This window comes from Sceloporus undulatus, chromosome 6, assembly GCF_019175285.1.
Source record: "Sceloporus undulatus isolate JIND9_A2432 ecotype Alabama chromosome 6, SceUnd_v1.1, whole genome shotgun sequence".
Taxonomy (NCBI): Eukaryota; Metazoa; Chordata; class Lepidosauria; order Squamata; family Phrynosomatidae; genus Sceloporus; species Sceloporus undulatus.
The window spans coordinates 144,860,910-144,873,784 of record NC_056527.1 but is presented as its reverse complement, the minus strand read 5'-3'; the positions used below and the strand labels follow the sequence as shown (position 1 = coordinate 144,873,784).

At 42.1% G+C, this 12,875-nt stretch overlaps 1 protein-coding gene and 1 long non-coding RNA gene across 2 annotated transcripts in view; one reads left to right on the top strand and one right to left on the bottom strand.

Moving 5' to 3' along the window:
• The window catches only part of LOC121932633, a 23,957-nt gene extending 17,687 nt beyond the window's left edge, over positions 1-6,270 (top strand). Inside the window, exon 4 of the long non-coding RNA XR_006104392.1 lies at positions 6,114-6,270. This is a non-coding gene — a long non-coding RNA (uncharacterized LOC121932633). The remainder of the gene's footprint in view (positions 1-6,113) is intronic.
• The window catches only part of KIRREL3 (kirre like nephrin family adhesion molecule 3), a 691,985-nt gene that overhangs the window by 446,533 nt on the left and 232,577 nt on the right, over positions 1-12,875 (bottom strand).

The following is a 12,875-nucleotide window of genomic DNA, read 5'->3' as shown; positions in this document are numbered from 1 at the left end:
ACAGTGCTGGCTTGGAAAATCATCTGTTTTGTGGAACTGGCAATTTTCGAAGCCAGACACTTAGGATGTTATCTGACAAGGGAAATTGGAAGTATAATCCAATGGCAATCCGAATGCAATCATGGGGTTTCATGTTATTGCATGAGAGGTGATCACACAGAAATTTGGGCAATGGCATGCTATTTTGGGGCAATGGGAAGCCAGTTTGAACACAATTCACATTCACATAAATTCACTGAACTAGCAAATTCACGTAAATGTGTTATGGCCCCACTTTCTTTTCATTCGAAATTAAGAGAAATTCCTCACGTGTGATAAAGTCCTTAGAAAACAGGTAGCATTGAGCCCGACTGCCTTCTTCTCCCACCACTTTCCTTGCATTCTTCATTCTTTCCCCCAGTGCTGCAGCTGTCACCATTGTAGTTACATTACCAGCAAAGCCAATAGGATTCTGGCTGTTATATCTTCCCCATCATCTTAAAAGACTTCAAGGGCAATAGGTTAATTTGCAGAGCCACCATTACATGAAAGTCCTTTATTTTCTACACAGGAACCCATGGGTTAAAAAAAAGGCAGGGGGGATGTTAAGAGCTCTGCTGTCACAGCAGCATACCAATGTGGAACTGTCTTCCTAGGGATGAATGAAGAAGGGAATAGAAAAAGATGCTGGTGAACAGAGTAGCCTTGGGGAAAGGAGGAGGGGAAGGTGCTGAAAAATAAATCAAAAGGAACTGGAGGACAGCAAAGAAAAATAGCAATGAAAGTTTAAAAGGTGCATCTCTTTCTTCAGCCTATTTGTCTTGCAGCGTGTTTCTGTGTGGAGGAGGTGGAACGTGTGGGTGGGTCAGAGAGATGATGTCTCATTTCCAGAGCTAGAAGGAGTGACGAAACGCATCGTGCTTGAAAGATCCGAGGGCTTGACAATGAAACAATGACATACACATTTGTTAGGACCTGCCTGTCCAGAGATGGAAAACGCCACATAAATAGGAAACAGTAAGAAAAAGAAACGATAACAGAACGGGGATCTTTATGATACCTATTTCTTTATCATCACCAGCAACGACAACAATGGAAAGCTTATTATGCTTCCCTCTCAAATAAACACTTCAACACACTCTATTGGAGCAACATAAAGGCTCCAGTCCTGAAAACATCAGGAAAGTAGTCCAATCAGAATCAGGTTTGTGTCAATGCACTTTGAATTGGGCTGAAAGTCTTATTACATCTGTCTGAACAGGTTTAGGTAAATGTTTGTACAGTGGGCCCTCCACATTCATTGGGGTCACAGGACCCCTGTGAAAGTGGAAAAACCACCAATAAAAATCAGCATTTTTTTTACCTGACATAGAATCATAGAATCGTAGAGTTGGAAGAGACCTCAAGGGCCATCCAGTCCAACTCCATTCTGCCATGCAGGAAATCTCAGTCAAAGCATCCCTGACAGAGGCTTGATAGCCATCTGTCGCATATGCTTTGATTGAGAGTTCCTGCATGGCAGGGGAGTTGGATCTCTCTAGGAACCTCTAGGTCCTTCAGTGGAACTCTGTAGTCACCATCTGCCAGAATGTGCCCATAGAGTCACACTAGAAGACCTACAAATGGCTAGAAAGTTTTTCCTCTAATAATGTCTAGGCCCTCCAAAGCAACTCCATGCTCAGAATTTTGCTGTAGGACCTAGAGATTCCTAGAGAAAATATATTAATCAAATCTACAAATAATCAAATCCGCAAAAGTCAAAGCTGCAAATGTGGAGGGCCAACTGATTTGTCAGGGTCTCCCTTCACCCACTGATTTTGCAAATGGTTTTGCTTAATTTTCTATTGTTTTCTTGGATCCTCTTATTGGTTTTGCAAAATTCTGATTAGTTAGAGACAAAATGAAAGGAAATTGTATGGGTTTTGGAAGCCAGAGTAGAGCTCAATGAGTTACTTCTAAGAAAAGATGAATATAATGACATGCTGAGATCATTTATGACAGAGCAGGAATGGGAGGCTATAGGGATGTAAGGAAAACATGCCATTTTACTCATCCTTGTTGAGAAAAGGGATGTTGATGCAATGTATCATCCCATCATAAAATATGGTTCCTCACCATGAGTTTGTCAAATTTATTTTGGGACCTTTTGAGAAAAGACATTGTTATGCAAATCATGTCCAGAATCCTGTTGGTGACATAGGCTGGGAATATGCCACGTCTGCCATTTTATTGGCAGGACAAAAGAACTTTCTCCTTCCATAAACCCAGCTATGACTAAGACAGCAGCCCCAGCTATTGTCTATTTAGTTCGTTTATTTATTTAAGGAATAAATTATTTATTTCTCCCCAAATTACATTCAACGATATAAAAATGATATAAAAATGCACAAAAATCTTTAGTACTTAGTACTTATGTCTAGCACTTATGTCTAGGAGGATTTTTTTTTCATTCCTACATGTGGAAAAGAAATATACAAGGATTTATATAGGATGGTGCTCTGGTTTGAAAGGAGGTGTTGTAAATTGACAATTGAGGTTAAAACTGTATGTTATGTGAAGTCGAAGGCTTTCATGTCTGGCATCCATAGTTGATTAACTATGGATTAAACTTCGCTAACTTGAAGGGTTCAAAAAGGATGTTCAGAAACTGGAGCATATCCAAAGGAGGATAACTAAAATGGTGAAGCGTCTGGACACCATGAAGCCTATGAGGAACGACTTAGGGACCTGGGGATGTTTAGCTTGGAAAAGAGATGCTTAAGAGGTGATATGATTAAATATTTGAAGAGATGCTATACTGAGGAGGGAGCAAGCTTGTTTTCTGCTGTTCCAGAGACTAGGACACAATGGAGCAATGGATGCAAGCTCCAGGAAAAGAGATTCCAGCTCAACATTAGGAAAAAACTCCTGAGAGTAAGGGCTGTTTGACAGAGGAACACACTCCTTCCTCGGGGATTTTGGTGGAGTCTCCCTCCTTGGAGGTCTTTAAGCAGAGGCTGGATGGCCATCTGTCAATGGGGATGCTTTGGTGGAGAGTTCCTGCATGGCAGAAGAGGGTTGGACTGGATGGCCCTTGGGGTCTCTTCCAACTCTACGATTCTATGATTCTATGATATTTTGCAACACATTTCAAAGAAAAGTCCACGTTGTACATAGTATATTTTCAGAATACCATGTGAAGAACAGCCAATGAATGCAGACAAACACAGAGGCAACTGATTCACTTTTCCTTCCTTACACTGAGGGAAAATGCTCTTTTAATTTCTGTGTACAGTCCTAAAAGGCTTAGGCAAGAATGATGACCCATCTGCAGCTTTGGTCCGGCTTGAAGGTTACCGCTGAGCCACTTTGATTGTTCCTATGAAGTGCTACCCATGACCTTGGACTGCTTTCCTTTAAACTGTGGGGTATTGGAAACCATTAATGAGAGAGCTAAATGTCTGACCTTTGGTGACTGTAACTAATGGCTGCAATTCGGGCTGTTAAGAAATGAAGGGAGGTCAGGAGGAGACTAGCCATGTGTGAAAGGAATGATGAGGGGTCTAAGCAATGCTGTTGACTCTCCAGCTGGATGTTTATGAGCTCACAATTGCCATAGAAACTAAGCACTCCTCAGCCAATAATGAAATTGATCTTATTTTAGCAAGATAAATTCTATTGGCTCCATTTCACAGATAAGAGCCCTAAGGCACCAAGACCATAAGGAGTTATAGCCGACACATTTACTACATGTGTTCGGCAGGTATCCTAGATACTAGAGAGACCACATTTTTTCTGAATGTTTTCTCTTAGTTGAACCAGTTATATCCCAAGATCAAACAGCAAAGTCACACAGAATGGTGTTCTTGATGTTCATCCCAGAACAACAGACCTCCCTTCCTCACAGAGATTTCTAAAAGCTTCAGCTTGAATAGTTTCACACCAGCACCTTTCTGCTGACGATTGTTTTGACCAGTCAAGCTTTAATATGGGTTGGCATCTCAGTAATTTTGCAAAGAGAGTATAGATTCTGTGATTATTTATTTATTTATTGCTTTGTTTTGGGCTTCATATGCCTACCTGTCTAGCTGAGAGTAAGCCTTAAAGAACTCAATAAGACCAAAGCTTACGTAGAATCATAGAATCATAGAGTTGGAAGAGACCGCAAGGGCCATCCAGTCCAGAGTTCCTGCATGGAGAGAGCCATCAAGCCTCTGTTTAAAGACCTCCAAGGAAGGAGACTCCACTCCACTGTTTTTGCAGTCTGGGGTTGCTTCTTGACCCGTTGCTTCAGATGAGAAATCAGGTGAATGTGACGGTCAAGAGTGCCTGCTATCAGCTTTGGTTGATACGCCAGCTGCGCCCTTTCCTGGAATTGGATGAACTCAAAACTGTAGTACATACACTGGTAACCTCAAGACTTGACTTTTGCAATGCACTCTACATGGGGCTACCCTTGTGCCTAGTCTGAAAACTTCAATCGGTACAGAATATGGGGGCCAGGTTGATCACTGGAACATCTAGGAGTGACCATTTAACACCAATATTAAAGTCACTCCACTGGCTGCCTATTAGTTTTCAAGCACAGTACAAGGTGTTGGGTATTACCTTTAAAGCCCTACATGGTTTGGCCCAACCTATCTAAGGGATTGGCTACTTCCATATAATCCTCCCCGTACTTTCAGGTCCTCTGGGAAGAATTTATTGCAGCCTATAAAAACTAGACTGATTGCAACTTCCCAGAGGGCCTTTTCTGCAACCGCTCCCAGACTGTGGAACGGCCGGCTGGACGAGATTCATCAAATCACCAACTTAGACAGCTTCAAAAAAGCTATCAAAACAGATCTCTTCCAGCAGGCCTTTACAGAATAAACTACTCGGCCATGTGGTGATCCCCCCCCCCTCCACATATATATGACTGCCACTTTTATTGGTTTTAATTGTTATGTAATTTTAAATTCTATACTGTTTAATGGTCTTTTAAGGGGGGATATTTTGTATATATGGATGTATTTTAACTCTTGTAAACTGCTTTGATTGTTTTAACAAAAAGCGGGATATAAATAAAAGGTTTATTTTTTTAAATTTATTTACACTTCGAGGAAGGAGTGTGTTCCTCTGTCGAACAGCCCTTAATGTCAGGACGTTCCTCCTAATGTTGAGCTGGAATCTCTTTTCCTGTAGTTTGCATCCATTGTTCTGCGTTCTAGTCTCTGGAGCAGCAGAAAACAAGCTTGCTCCCTCCTCAATGTGACATCCCTTCAAATATTTAAGCAGGGCTATCATATCACCTCTTAACCTTCTCTTCTCCAGGCTAAACATCCCCAGCTCCCTCAATCGTTCCTCACTGGGCTTCATAGTTTCCAGACCCTTCACCATTTTAGTTGCCCTCCTTTGGACACGCTCCAGTTTCTCAACATCCTTTTTGAAATGTGGATCCTAGAACTGGAAACAATATTCCAGGTAGGGCCTGACCAAAGCAGAATAGAATGACAGTATTACTTCCCTTGATCTAGACACTAGATGCAGCCTAAAATCGCACTGGCCTTTTTAGCTGCTGCTTGGATAATTTACTTTTGGGGACCACAACCCTCAGAATCCCCAGAATGCATATGTCAAGGATGGGAGCCAAGCTCTCAATGCATCAGGGTTATGGAGCTGGGGTTCTTCTTTTTTTGGACAGTGCTGTAATCCATCCTACTGCTACCAACAGCTGGCAATAGCATTGAATAAATAAAACCTCGGAGACAAGAAGGATGGTGGCAGAAGTGAGCCTTCTTCAGAGATAAGATAGCTTATATTAAATGGCTTTTCTTAAAGTTAACATTGTGGTATTCCTGCTTCTTTTTCCTACCTGTTGAAGCTGCTTCACAATTATTAAGGGGTCATACATAGCCAGCAGGATGTCATGGGAAAGTCCCAGCAGATGGAGGAGGGGAAGAGGTGGTGGGGTCTCCTGGCATTTGGCGATGGAAACTGGGCACCATCACCAAGGAATCTGAAGAATTACAGGCAGACAATGTCATGACTCAATTTCAGTTTGAAGATAAGTCTCTCTGATTTTCAAGCTCAGAAAGGACGGATTTTTTTTTTTTTACAAAGGTGAATTGATGTTTTTCTTTTCCCCCTTCTCCCTCTCCCTCTTCTTTCTAAAGGGCAAACCTTTATCTGAAAAAACAAACAAACAAAAAAACAAAACAAAACACAAGCATGGCACGGGAACCTCAGTCACCCGGCGATGGAGGAGTTTTGTGATTGTGCACTTCTCTTCTTATTCCCAGGAATAAGGGACCAGTCTATGATCTGGTAGTTGCTGAGCTTTGATGCTGAAGAAAGAAGATGTACATGTATGCACACACATTAAAAAAATTAAGTGAATACTAAAATATCTAAGCAGGGTTGAATGAATTCACTTGAATCGATTCCCTGGATTTTCTAAAGGCCATCTAACCTGCAGTTTTTCAATGGAACATCCCACCCATTCACAGTCCTTGGCTCTTCATTTGTAAAGTAAGATGTTCCAGCACTCAGATCTGCACAGAACAATTAAGCCTGAGCTTGAAAGATTTTGACTCATCAACTATTAGCCATGGTAGTATACAAGTGAATAGGAGACACTAGATAATGAACAACAAGGCAGGACTAGCGCCTTCCCTTTTTCTGCTCCATGTTAATTTCCAATGTGGTCATTCTTGCATTCATTCATAATTACATTCTGTCCAATTTCCACTTCAAACTATGACATGGGTTTCTTTTTAAATAAATGCAGAAATTGAAACTTAACTTTAAAATATCCAGCATTAATCTATGTACCTGGACAAATCTGGAGTAAAATTGTTAGTCTCTCCCCTACAAACGCTATGATAAAAAGCCTTCAATTTTTGTATTTTGCCTTTTAATGAATTTTAAATGGTTTTAATTCTACCCATTGTTTATTTTTTAAAAAAACAACACATGTTTATTGAGGTTTGTGCATGTATTTAATCTGTATTGATTTTAATAATATGTGAGCCCCCTTGCATCTCAGTATTGGGGGAAAGATGAGCTATAAATGAATATAATAACAATGGCTGACATTTCGTATTGCAGTTATGGATTTGTCATCTAGAGTTATGGATCTGCAACTGCTCTGTATATTCACTAAGACTACATAATGTTACTGTAAAATGTCTCTTCAGCCCACTTTAGGAGCTAGCAGCCAAACTGGGTGAAGGAGGTTCATTCAGCTTCTGCAAGGAGGACAGTTTTCCACTTCACTCCTGTCAGTGAGTGAGCCTCTGAGAAGGACTTGCAACAAGGGTCCTACTTCTGATGCTTTGCTGGCGAGGTTGAGGTGGAAGCATCCTCCTTCTTGTGCCCCGGCTGGAAGCTGAACAGACCTTCACCTGATCTAGCTTTTGGCCGAGGGAGGGTGTTCAGCCAGGAGATGTAACAGTGCCACTGTTTTCTGCTCTGGTCAGGCCCCACCTGGAATATTGTGTCCAGTTCTGGGCATCACAATTCAAAAAGGATGATGAGAAACTGGAGCCATGTGTCCAAAGGAGATCAACTAAAATGGTGAAGGGTCTGGAAACCATGCCCTATGAGGAACGTCTTAGGGAGCTGGGGATGTTTAGCCTGGAGAAGAGAAGGTTAAGAGTTGATATGATAGCCCTATTGAAATACCTGAAGGATGCCATATTGAGGAGGGAGCAAGCTTATTTTCTGCTGCTCCAGAGACTAGGACCCAGAACAATGGATGCAAGCTCCAGGAAAAGAGATTCCAGCTCAACATTAGGAGGAACTTCCTGAATAAGAGCTGTTTGACAGTGGAACAAACTCCTACCTCAGAGATTATAGTGGATCCTCCTTCCTTAGAGGTCTTTAAACAGAGGCTGGATGGCCATCTGTTAGAGGTGCTTTGATTGTGACTTCCTGCTTGGCAGAATGGAGTCAGACTGATGGCCCTTGTGGTCTCTTCCAACTCTATGATTCTATGATGTTACAGTCAGCCCTTCTCTTACTCGGGGATCCACGTGTAAGGGAAATATCACATATGCTTGAGCCCCACTGAAAAAAATGGGGTTTGTGCATGCGGTGCAGCACGGTGTGCGCACCATTGTTACTTTAGTTGCCCAGCTTCAGTGTCAGCTGAAAGCCGCATATGGCGCACCTGCAGATGGCGTGAGCACGCTGTACTTAGTTACAAAGACATAACTAATTAGCCTGTGTAGAATATCAGTCAATAATAATAATAATAATAATAATAATAATAATAATAGTAGTGCTGGTGCCAGTTTGGACTTCAAAGGAAGTCATTCCACAATCGGGTGAGGCAGCAGTGTGGAGACAGAGGAGGGACCTTCCAGCAGCATATATCAAGAGAGGCACTCCTTCAACTGTTGAGATCCCAGAGTGCACAACAGGGATTTTGAGTTTGCTCCTGCTTTGCTCCCTTTCTAGAGTTCAGTGTCAGAACCCTCCCACAAACGGCTGTTGAAGATAACTCACAACTTGTCCTTCTGTATCATTCATATCAGAAATGAATAGAACAAAATTCTCAACCGCCTACACTGGCCATATTCAATAGGTACAGATATTCCCAGCAAAACAAACAAACAAACAAAACTGCACTATACCTGTTTGCTATGTACTCCATATACAGATAAGTAGCCTGCCATTTCAAAAAGGTGGCAACCTTAACTCACTAGTACAAATATGAATGAGTATAAGTGCAGGGATTCACCAAAGTTTTAAATGCTCAATATCTTTGGTCTCAAGAGACAAATCCAAAGAATAAAATAGGTGAAGAAAAATAAAATGTGCTTCCTTGTGGTATGTATAGAAGCTGGACTTCTATATACACAGATGCAAACAAAAGGACACCTTCTATTTAAAGATGGGGCCAAGATAACAGTGGATGAATCTGCTAGTGGAAAGTGGGGAGGCAAATTTAGGCGCAGTACACATGGCGTGAAAATGCCATGCTGGCACCATACTAGGGTTAAGGGACTGCACAGCAACTGCACGGTCCCTAACCCTAGTACTGCACAGTGCTGTAACAATGGCGGCACCCTTTATACAAGTACCACACGTCATCCACATGTTGTCACATGGCGCTTACATAACCAGTGCACCAGTGACTTGTTACGCTGCCCCTGAGGCTTTAAAAGAACCCACTTTTTGCAGGTTCTTTTTCCTCTGCAGGGAAGCTGCATGGTTTGGTGGCTGTGGCTTCCCTGTATGTACCGGGCCTTAGCTAGCTTTCTTCTCTGTATACCTGCCTAGTTTTACCCCAAAAGATGGGGGTACTTGAGGTCCACACCAAATGTATCAGTGTATCCTAAGCTTGACTCAAGAAAGTCTGAAAGAGGTTGAATAATCTAAGGGACTGTTTTCACCTGTGTATACCAGTACTAACTGCAGGAGGACTCCAGATTTAACAAATAAATCTAAATTTTATTTAGAAATATGCTAGAGTGCAACAAAATAGACAATGCCAATTCAAACAGAAACATTGTACAGCGCTAACTGAAATAGAGGTATGAAAATTTGGTAATAAAGGTTTAGGGGTGGAGAGGGGGTAATATTTGCCAGTCCTGAAGATGAATCCACAGAAAGCAGGGTGTGGCTCAGAGAGCATCTGTGGGCAACTCAGTGAGTGGAAGAGGCTCTTGGTGCACACATGAGGCTAGAGCTGGGACTGGTATTCATATCTAATATCCTAACCTAGAGGGGTACTTAATGTTCCCACATGAAGTACAAAGAGTTTTGAGTGCTTTCTCATTAAACTGGCAAAACTGGTAAGTGGTCTTAACTTCAGATTGACAAGACAATAATTGGATGTAGGTAAGCCCCAAAATAGATGGATAGGAAAGTATGATTTTACTTGCCTTTGCCCCCAATGCGAGAGGATATGTGGAAATCCTGGGGGGAGAATGGACTAAGCAGATAATCCATTTAAAGATTTTTGTGGGTTTTTTGGGCTATGTGTCCATGTTCTAGAAGACTTTATTCCTGATGTTTCACCAGCATCTGTGGCTGGCATCTTCAGAGAAGAATTCAGATGCTGGGGAAATGTCAGGAATAAACTCTTCTAGAACATGACCACATAGCTTGAAAAAACCACAAAAAACTATGGGTGCCGGCCATGAAAGCTTTTGACTAATCCATTTAACCTTTTATCTTGGTATTACTTGGGTCTTTCATGTGTCTTTAGGTCAACATGTCCTTTAGGTCAAAAAGTCTTCCCTAGCGATTCCAGTAGGATCCAAAATTGCTGCGCAAGCACAAAATAACCCATTGTGTGCTTCACAGAGACCACAAAGAAGAATTAACAAATTTCTTCAGATGGAAAGATCTTGAACTTTAAAATGTTGTTCTGAGAGGGGATGAAACAGATTTGGCCATCCCCAAAGCAGCCCAAAGGATCATGTGCAAACCTGGTTGTTTCACAGTATTGCAAAATGGACTACCGTAGCTTGGGATATTTATTTGTAAATATGAGGTGTGTGAGGAAATATGTCCACTGGGGTAGAGACATTCCCAACTTGTTGAAATGTGGCCTATAAGTCTAGTTGAAGATTGCAGTAGAATGTTTAACAGAGAGTAATATGATTAAGTGATAGCCATTGAGATTAATATTGTCTTAAGTGCAGGCTTACCACTTAAGTGGTGATAAAACAGATTCTTCACATTTATCTCTTTCACCATCTGGCTATTAGTCTGAGCCTAGCCAGTGTTCCTGCTTATATGTCAATTGTGAGCTCTAAAAAAGGTTGCTAGACTTTCTGCTAGCTTCTATGAACATGATAGACAAGACATTTTTAGATCAGAGATCTCAAGTGGCTGTTTTTCCAGCAAGGTTTGATCCTTAGGTGACATTTGTAAGAATCTGGTAGCAGGTTTAAGCTTTGAAACGCTAGTGAGAGACCATTTCCCTTCTTAACAAGTCACATAAAATCTTTTCTTTCTCTTTTGCCTGTTCATTAGCTTTAGGAAAATACTTATGGACCAAAGGCTATGAAAACAAAGGAGTTCTCTGCTTTACTAGTTGAATTTCCCAGGTGTTACTTTGGATGAAAATGCGTAGGCCCTATTTATTGACATCTTCAATTGTCACAGTTCATGAATCCATGACAGAAAATGCCACGTGCATTAGATTAATATGGATTTTTTTACAGGCTGGAATAATCTACCGATTACATTGGGAAATAGATTGGCTAAGCATAGGCTGCTCCAAAAAGAAGTTATAGGGGCTGAACAGATTGCTCCTAATCACCTTTCAATGCTGGATCGGGGCTGTAGCAACTACACACTGCAGCCCTGATCTGGCCTTACCACAGCACAAAAAGGAGCCACAAAAAGTAACTCTTTTTTATGCCACGGAAAAGGCACCATAGCTGCTGCACCGTGGCTTTTTGATACTCTTTTTGCACTGTGTCATCTGGATGCAGCACCAGAGGAGCACCATGACGCTGCCCGCTGTGTGCTGGGACATGCGTCATCATGCTGGCATGAGGGCAGAGTTTGGGCGTGTGTTGTGTGGATGCCACCCCCCACTCCGCCCCATGCCAGCCTTTGATGCTGGTCTGTCAAGGCTCATAGTTAGATACTTCAGTCCCATGATTTTGAAAACTAGGCTGAGAACCAGTTGAACCTCTAATAGGCAGTTCTCTTGTAAGAGTGTCCCTATTTGGTTTCTGTCACCTTAATTAATTAATTAATTAATTTATGATATGGCAAAAGTTCTTCAAAATGAACTTTCCCTGTGATTTTCATTTGGGCCACAGTTCATTAGGCCTAGATAACGTGATACAGGGTATATCCTCAACATAAATCTCTTACATCTCTGCCATTCAGTAGTTATGTTGCTCACACCCAAGGCAGTTAATCTCAGCTGGAGGCCCACCTAGAACATCTGGCAGCTTCTTCCTTCCAAGGTGTTCCCCTGGTGCAGAGAATATACTCAGGAGATCTCAGGATCCAAAACCAACATGTATGAGAGGCATGGTAAAACTAAGGACACAGACATCCCTAAGTGAAGAAAACACTCCAACCGAGATTAATTAGCTAATTGCATTAAGGCATGTCCTGGAAATGGTTCATACCCAATTGGTAGTCTCATCTGGCACACATCTATCTGCTCAATGCAAACAATACAACTGTTGGCTTATGAAGTTTCCATTGATTCAGTGAGTCTGCTCTAGCGGGGGATAGCTACTGGATTTAGGCCAGGAAAAATATGATATGGGAGAACAGGGCTGTGATGACTTGGGGGTCGTTCCCACTTACCTACAAAGCGGGTCATGATCCGAATTTAGGGTGCATCATTCCCACTGAAGCTCGAATTTAATCTCCATTACCCCTCATTCGTTCCCACAGCATCTCGAATTAGAATCGAATTAAAATGTTTAAACTGGATTATCAGCCTATAATTTGGTTTAAAAAAATAGTAGGGTATAACGCAAGTTATTTTTGAAAGTGGGGTACGATTTGCTGTATCCGAATGAGAACGAAAGGGTGTCTGATTCGGGAACCTGGAGATGGAAGGAGCAGCGCTCAAGGGGCTGGCCTGGGGGTGTCACTCTCTTTGTTCTCTTTCTGCATTGCCAGCACCATTTACTTCAATTCGCATAGACTTTCCCCCGGTGGATTGCAACCTCCCCTCTGCTCCTCATTCATAGACCGATGTGTGAGGAGAGCCATTGAACACCGTTTTAAACTATTTTTTTCTTTTTTCACCTCTGCCTGAGCACCTGAGCAGCAGATGGGCTTTGCAGGACATCCCTGCTTGATCGCCCTCCAAACAGCCCAAGGAGCAATGGGGGAGGCAAAGCGATTTTGGGAAAGGAGGCTCCTTCCAGAGGAACTATGGGATGGGCTTTTCACTACATGCCTGCTTGATCGCCCTCCAAACAGCCCAAGGAGCAATGGGG